Source organism: Physeter macrocephalus, chromosome 21 (genome assembly GCF_002837175.3).
Source record: "Physeter macrocephalus isolate SW-GA chromosome 21, ASM283717v5, whole genome shotgun sequence".
Taxonomy (NCBI): Eukaryota; Metazoa; Chordata; class Mammalia; order Artiodactyla; family Physeteridae; genus Physeter; species Physeter macrocephalus.
Genome location: NC_041234.1, coordinates 8,241,410 through 8,250,209, shown reverse-complemented (window position 1 = coordinate 8,250,209; position 8,800 = coordinate 8,241,410). Strand labels below are relative to the sequence as shown.

The window sequence follows — 8,800 nt, the reverse complement described above, 5'->3', positions numbered from 1 at the left end:
ACACACACACACACACACACACACACACACACACACCACTAATAATCTATTTCCTTTGGTCTAATTTATTCCCAAATATCAGATATAGGGACTATTCCATTGGCTTCAAAACCTGTGACACTTCCTCCTCTCTCTCAGGCCCAAATGCTAGGATATTACAGATGCCCCAAAACCCACACTGATCAGGGAATTTACATTCATCACCTTGATGCAGCATAAACTTAGGGATTTTCTTCTTGCAGCTGAGGATCACACGATGTAGAAAAATAATTCCAACTGGTCAAAGGATAAGAACAGTGAAGCCCTCAACAGAACATTAGACCCACATTGCAGGACCTCAAGGGTTATCCAGGAAGAGAAGGAACCAGAGTTCTCTGGTTAAGTCTATTTCCTATTGTTCTGACAAATCCAGTTCCCATCAGAATGTTCACACGCCCCCACCTTTGACTGAACATGTGGAAACACTGTAGCCTCAAGCTCTGCAGAAAACTGTTGGCTCCACCTGGAACTGCTGTGTTCTACTGAGACCAGGAACTGGTCTCCCTGTCGCTGGTTGCCTCATACTAGAAGCTGTTCCTTCCTTGCGCAGTAAGTCAGATTGCCTCAGCACCTACATCAGAAACGCTCTAGATTCCATACATCCAGAATGCAATAGATAGCAATGTCAGGACAGGTTGGAGAAAAGCAAATTGGAAAATCCCTCACTTCAGCAAAATACAGGAATTGGCTGATGAGGGGAAAAAGCCAACACTTAAAGAATTTCCAAATGCCCATCATGGTAACAAATAGCTATTTGTTATATTTCTCTTCTTTTTTCCCCCAATTTGCTGCCTTTGCGGGATTCCCTCTAAATGCTATTTTGAATTCTCTGTAGCCGTTGATAATTGAAAGTTATACACATTCTTGTGGATAGATTGAGCGCCATCATAGCACTATCCAAATAGGATTCTGCTGGTTTCTGAGGTACAAGAAACATCGTTTTTATATTTCTTTTTTGAATTAACTTACTTGGAAATAACTTCAAATTCACAAGCTGTAAAAATAAACGTTGTACAAAGAACCCTGTATATCCTTTACCCAGATTTACCTATTCTCCACCCCTCTCTTTGCAAATTTCATACGCCATGCCCCTTGATCCCTAAATATTTCTGTGTATACTTCCTAAGAGTAGAGATAGTCTCTTACATAACCGCAGTACAGTTACAGACTAATTGGACGCCAGACATTGGGTTCATTGTTAGCTGCTGGGTTTTTTAAAAGTAATTTTTGTAATATTCTGTAATTCTTGGTAAATAATTTTGAGCTTTCCTCTGGGATGCAGTTAAGTTACTTGGAAATAATTTGATTCTTTCAAATCTTGCTTTTCAGCTTTGTTAGGCTGAATCAGACCAGAGCAGCCTTTAGTCTAGGCCTAGCTTGATCCCGCTATTGAGACAACACCTTTCTAAGTACTCTACCTAATGCACACATACTACGAGGGTTCTCCAGTCTAGCTAAAGGGAAGATGAACTACTCCCAAACCTGTGTTATCGCCAAGAAGTTTTCCACTTGATACTTTTGGGAGATTATTTCCCTGGCCTCAGCTAGTTTCCTTAAAAACTCATGTACAAAAAAAAAAAAAAACCCTCATGTACAGATCAGCACTAAGCTGACGATTCAAGGGAGCCCCTCTGCAGACCTCCAGAGTTCAATCTCCAGGCAGCGCTCTCCTCTCTGGTCCCCTGCCCTGCGAATCCTAGCCACCGTGGCCTCTCCAAATTCCCAACTATGTCTCCTCAACTCAGGAAACCTGGGGGTTCTGTTTGCGTTTCCCGTCCCTGCACTGAGGCTTGCAAACTGGCTCCAGGCAGTAAACAAGGGCAATCATAGGGTTCACCTTGTTTGTTTCTCTTCTCTTAGGGATCTCTGTCCTGTGCTGCCTATTGTCCAATGTCTACGAACCATCATTTCGTACATTTTATCTGGTTCTTTAGTTGTTTAAGGTAGGAGGGTAAATCTGGTCCCTGTTACTTCATCATGGTCAGAACAGTGTTTTTGTCTAATCTACTGTCCACATTTCAATTTTGTCAGTTGACCTAAAAACGTCCTTTATGGTATTTTCACTTCCCCTGCAGTATACTGTTCAGTTTAGGCTCAGGTGTTGCCATTTAGCTGTCATGTCTTTTCAGACTCCTTTCATCTCAAACATTTCCACAGCCTTTGTCTTTTATGACACTGACATTGAAAGAATACTGTCCCACCTCCTTTTCCTTGTTTTGTGTCCAGCTGATATTTCCTCAGGATTAGATTCAGATTATACATTCTCAGTCAAAATACTACGTAGGTGACATGTATCCTTTTCAGGGTATCACCTCTGGAGCTACAGGATATCCATCTCTCCTTCACTGGTGATGTTAATTTTGGTCACCTGGTCTAGGTGTTGCCCAATTTTTCCATTGTATAATTACTCTTTTTTTCCTTCCCTTGCTACTAATGAGCAATCTCTGGGGAGACACTTAACAACCATGGAAATATCCTGCCCATCAAAAGTTCCCCTTCATTAAGTATCCATTGATGATTCTTGCCTGACTGAGGCTTTATTATGATGGTTGCAAAATGATAATCTTCCAACTCTAGGACTCCCTCCACACTGACCCTTGGCATTGTACTTGTAAGCAAAAGCCCACCACCCTTCTCCCCCATTTATCCATTTATATACCTGTTTTTCCATTGGTTTATAATTCAGTACTGTAATTAATTATTTTGGTGCTCAAATTGTCTAAGATTTAGCCAGAAGAAGCCCCTTCAAGCTGGCTCCTCTGTACTTGTGGCATGTCCCTAACATTTTTCTGATCACTTCCTTACTTCCTGACTTATCATCATAGTCTATGCTCCTCTTGAATCGATCTCGCTCCTTCCCTGGAATCAGCCAGAGAAACATAGTTTTAAACTGTGAAATGAAACTCTGACATACACAACTGGCTTTCTTCAAGATCCTAATCCAGGAGAAAAGAAAAAATTCTCTCAGACAACCAAGTCATTTAAACTTGTGTCCCAAACTGCCAACCAAGCAACACAATAATGACGAAGGCACTATATATAATGCTACCTATAAACCCACTGAAATGGAAAATATTTGGAATATAAACTGAGTTATACTCTCTTCTATCCATAAAAGTGACTCAGTTAGTTCACATATGGTTAATTTACATATTCTGGATCACAGAAGTTTCATTACATTAATATATATTGCATAGCACTTCATAAGCATCAGCTGTGTTAAGACTGCGTTAATAACCCAATTTCCTCATCTTTCCCAGTATCCATACCATTCACTGTGTGACTTTACACATCTTTCCATCAAAAGGCCAGGTATACAAGCCCACTCCTTAAGTTTCAGTTCAGCCATGTGGCTTGCTTTGACCAATGGTAGATATGACACAGGAGAGGCTTGTAAAAGGGCTTCCACAATGGGGCCTGTTCTCTTGCAATCTTGCACTCCTGCCATTTCCATGAGAAGGATATATCTGGGTTAATCACCCTTGTCCAGCCCTGGGGGGATCCGTCAACGTTCCAGGCATGTGAATCCAGCCAACATTGGCCGAGTTGCCCAGGAAGCCCAGCCTAGATTAGCTAAAACCTGTAGGTCTATGAAAAACAAATATTTATTGTCATATACCACAGAGGTTTGTGATTGTTACATGGCAAATGCTAACTAATATGTTAGCTAATATGATACTCAAATATCCCTCCCTAGAGAGGCAGAACGGATATCATTATCCTCTCTTTACAGATGGGGAAATGAGCCTCAAATGAGCCATTTGACTAGAAGTCAAATGATTTGATCATAGTTCTAGAGCAAGTAGGTGGGAGGACAATATTTCAGAACCTAGGTTTTCAGAGTTGGATTCCAGGGCTCTTTCCACTGTACTTCTTAGTAAAGCTGCCTGGAAGACTGGAGTTTAAGGGCATTCCTGTGGAGTCACATGCTCATCAGGGGTCCTACGACAAATGCTTGCTGAGCTGCACTCTCCGCTTGGCCACCTAAGACTACGGCTGCTTCACCCTTCCTGACCGGAAACCACCAAACTTGGAGCAGAGAACAGAGTGGCATGTGTCATTATAATTGGTCACAGTAGTAGCCAGTTTATTCTCTGTTCCGGAAGCTATAACCATTTGAGTTCAGCTCACAACTTATTACAAATTGAAACGAATATCCATGTTCTTCTGAGTAAAGAACTACCCACTTCAACAACAACAACCAAACAAAATAAGAATTACGGAATTGTAACTGAAGCCTAGAGTTTGATAAAGCAGGGCTGTTACCTTTTCTTCATGTCTTCACACAGGGGAAATCACTAAAATGATATTTAAGTTCTTTTTTGTACCACCGTGAAACAGCTAAAATATTCTTTAGCTTAGAAAATATCAACAGGCAGTCCCGCGGCTCCGTCTCCTGCTACAGCGGTGCGTGGACACAACAGACCCAGGGGCGCCCAATATATCTCTCTTTGAATCCTGACTCCGCCCAATGCAAAACAGTAAGCAAAAGACATCTGAGATGGGCATGAACGAAATGGGCATGTACCTGTCATTCTACCTCCTGGCGCCTGGTCATCTCTACCCCCCATATTTCCTCAGGTCCCTAATAATCCTTCTTTCCTACCTGTTAAAAACTGCACTCCCAGAGCACAGTCTGACCACTTCCACGTTCTGGGAGATTTTTACCTTTTAAAAAGAGGAAGCTGGCAGTGCGCTCGGCGGTCCCCCGATCTGTCTCTTGCTTCAACACTGTTTGGATGGAACAGACCCAGGGATGCCCTTTGCTCCAGCCTCTGACCACCCTCCAACCTTTTTTCCAGTTGCGCCCTTCGCAATTAGCCAGTCAGCTGTCCTCGGCCACCGGGACCGCCAACACCGTATTTTGAGCTTAACTCCGTATTACCGATCCACCACGAGCTCCCAGATTCGTCAGAATGATTCCGCCGAGGTGGAGGCCGCCGTCAACCGCCTGGTCAACATGCATCTGCGGGCCTCCCGCACCTACCTCTCTCTGGGCTCCTATTTCCACCGCCACGACGCGGCTCTGCAGGGCCTGGGCCACTTTTTCCGCGAAGTGCCCGGGGGGAAGCGTGAGGGCGCCCAGCGCCTCTGGAAAACGCAAAAGCAGGGCGGCAGCCGCGCCCTCTTCCAGGACGTGCAGAAGCGTCTCAGGATGAGTGGGGTGAAACCCAGGACGCTGTGGAAGCCGTCGCGCTCGCTCGCGGAGGAGAACCTGAACCAGGCCCTTGTGGACCTGCACGCCCTGGGCTCTGCCCGCGCAGACCCCCGCCTCCGTGACCTCCCGGAGAGCCGCCTCCTGGATGAGCAGGTGAAACTCATCCAGAAGATGCGCGACCACCTGACCAACCTCCGCAGGCCGGCTGGTCCCCAGGCGGGGCTGGGCGAGTCCCTCGTCGAAAGGCTCACCCTCCGGCACGACTAGGAGCGTCCGGAGCCCAGCGGCCTTTAAGGAGCCCCTCTGGCGTCAGGGCTTCTGCCTGAAGCCCCGCTCTGCAGCCACTAGGCAGCTTTTTAACCACCCTGGAGCTCTCTCCCAAACCTTGGACCAAATGGAAACAATAAAGCTTTTTGCAGCAAAAAAAAAAAAAAAAAGGAAGGAAGAAAGGAAGCAAGAAAGAAAATACCAACAATCACATTAGTCCAGAATAGACATAGATGTCCATCGACAGATGAATGGATAAAGAACATGTGGTGTATATACACAATGCAATATTACTCACCCATAAAAAAAAGAATGAAATAGGGACTTCCCTGTTGCCGCAGTGAATAAGAATCTGCCTGCCAATGCAGGGGACACGGATTCGATCCCTGGCCCAGAAAGATCCCACATGTCGCAGAGCAACTAAGCCCGTGCACCACAACTACTGAGCCTGCGCTCAAGAGCCCGTGAGCCACAATTACTGAAGCCCGTGTGCCTACAGCCCATGCTCCGCCACAAGAGAAGCCACCGACCGCAATGAGAAGCCTGCGCACCGCAACGACGAGTAGCCCCGCTCACTGCAACTAGAGAAAGCCCGTGCACAGCAACGAAGACCCAACACAGCCAAAAATAAATAAAATTTTAAAAAATAATAATGAAATAATGCCACTTGCAGCAACATGGATGGACCTAGAGATCATCAAACTAAGTGAAGTAAGCCAGACAGACAAAGATAAATATCACATGATATCACTTATATGTGGAATCTTAAACAAAAATGATACAGAACTGACAAATTGGCCAGATTATATTAACCACTGGGATACTTATTAAATTACAGACAGCTGGACCCTACCACAGGCCTACTTAATAATAATATCCAGGGGAGGAACCTGGGAGTTTTTATTTTTGACAAGCAATCAGGTGATTCTTATGCTCAAGCAAGTTTGCGTTTAGATGATGCAGAGGCAAAGAAGGGTTATAAATTGTGATTTTTTTAATGGTTAGTTCCAGTTCTGATGCCTTAAGAAAATCATTCATCTTCCCTGGACCTCAGTGTTCTCATCTGTAAAACTGTGCCATTGGACCAAATGCTGTCTGGAAGAGGCAAATAGAGCTTGTAGACTAGAGTGAAGTTTTAAAGTATTGGTTCTCAATCCTGGTTACACATTAGAATCCTCTGGGAAACTTTTGAAAGTGAAGGATGCCCAGGCACCACCCAGACCAATGAAACAGAATCTCTGGGGGTGGTTCCATGTGTTGCTAGTTTTAAAATCTCCCTAGGTGACTTTAATGAATAGCCACAGGTACAAACCTCTGCTCTAAAGGCTGACCGTCGTCAGCCAGGATGATTTTGATTAGTTTCCGGGCACCTATTTCCTTGCCTGTAAACTGGGAAGCATATCACCTATTTTATGTGGCACAGAGCCCCTATTTATGGAGTGTCTACCATGATGATTCTAAGCTCTTTGTCTACATGAAATAATCTGCTATAATTCAGGAAGAAAACTCTCAGCTTAATGAAAGAAGTTCAAAACAAACTCACTGACGATGCTGACATCACTGTCCAGAATAAGAAGGGCCAGTGAACATTTTGGTGATGAGGGGACACGTGTGCAGGGATTGGAGAAACTCACTGAAGAGATCACTCCGAGAAAGTGGTTCTTTCTAAAATGAATTCCAGGCTGGTTATCATCAGCCCTTATTGTTAGGTCTGTGGCTTTCCAAAGAAAACTCACCTGGTGATTGGTACGTTGGACAGACAGAAGCAGCAGCAATGGGGACCTGTGCTCTTCTTGAATTACCCTTTTCGAATGGGCTGGGCTATCATTTGATCTCCACATTCTTTACTCATCAACAGGCCCTTGAGGGATCCACAAAAGCAGAGAAACTATGAAAGGAAACAGCTGGGAAGTGACATCTGGCCTACAGGGTTTAGGAAGGAAAAGGCCATTCTTGAACAGCTGGTTTGAGTGTTTTAACTCCCTTGGTGGTTTTATTGTGCACAGTTTCCCAGGGGTAATGTTTTAGGCCACAGCCCATGAGTCCCACAGGCTGGCTCAGCTTGTCCCACCCGCCCACGTGGCACACGCACAGTGGTCTCTTCCTGGGTGGTGACTTTTCCTCCACTTCGTGAGAAAGCTGTACGGTAGGTGAAATATGTCTTCCTGGCCCCACCAGTCTCTGGTCTTTTTCTCACCTCCCTCAGCCACCCTATGCTTTCTCTCCTCCCTCAAAAAAAACACAAAAACACCATACAGGTTCTCAGGAATGATCTGAAGTTCATCTACTATTTTAGAAAGTTCAAAGACCTTCTGAAACCCATCCATGGGTCTCCTAGTTAAAAACTAGATTTTTTTTTTTGGCTGAGTTGGGTCTTCGTTGCTGTGTGCAGGCTTTCTCTAGCTGCGGAGAGCAGGGGCTACTCTTCGTTGCGGTGCGTGGGCCTCTCATTGCAGTGGCTTCTCTTGTTGCGGAGCACAGGCTCTAAGCGTGCGGGCTTCAGTAGTTGTGGCACGCAGGCTCAGTAGTTGTGGCGCACAGACTTAGTTGCTCTGAGGCATATGGGATCTTCCTGGACCAGGGATCGAACCCATGTCCCCTGTATTGGCAGGCAGATTCTTAACCACTGTTCCACCTGGGAAGTCCTGATTTTTTTTTTTTTACAGATAGTTGATAGCTCTCTGTTACCCACATTCATCATAGCATTTTATTTTATTTACTTATTTATTTATTACCTTTTTTTTGGCTGCACCGGGTCTTAGTTTTGGCAGGCAGGCTCCTTAGTTGCAGCATGCATGCGGGATCTAGTTCCCTGACCAGGGATCAAAGCCGGGCCCCCTGCATTGGGAGCGTGGAGACTTAACCAGTGCACCACCAGGGAAGTCCCCAGGTAGAGATTTTGAATGGAAAGTTTGACATTATGAGTAATTCATGAGAGAGGTCCAGGATGGAGATATAAATTGAGGAACCATCTATGTATTGATAGTACCTAAAGCCATGAGACTAGATGAAGTTATTGAAGGATTGACTGTAAACAGAGAAAAGTGGGAGAAGGAGTGAGTCCAGGGACAGTCTGACATTAAGAAAGCAAAATAAAGTGCAGAGAACATACACTGAAAGAGCGAATATTGAATGAAGATTAAAGAAAAATTATTGAAATGAGCAAAAATTCTCAATTGTTGAATAAACTTGGAAAATCTGGAAATCATTAGTGACAATTATCAGGCAGATGAATTAAAAAAGAAAATCTCTGCTAGTATATTTTTGAAAATCTACCTTCTAAAGATTTAATGATATTTTTGTTTGCATCTCTCCTACTGGCCAGAGACTATATTT

General features: G+C 44.4%; 1 pseudogene; it reads left to right on the top strand.

The window, feature by feature from the left end:
• The first annotated feature begins 4,795 nt into the window (after positions 1-4,795).
• On the top strand, positions 4,796-5,464 carry LOC102985003 (ferritin light chain-like; annotated as a pseudogene).
• Positions 5,465-8,800: the final 3,336 nt, after the last annotated feature.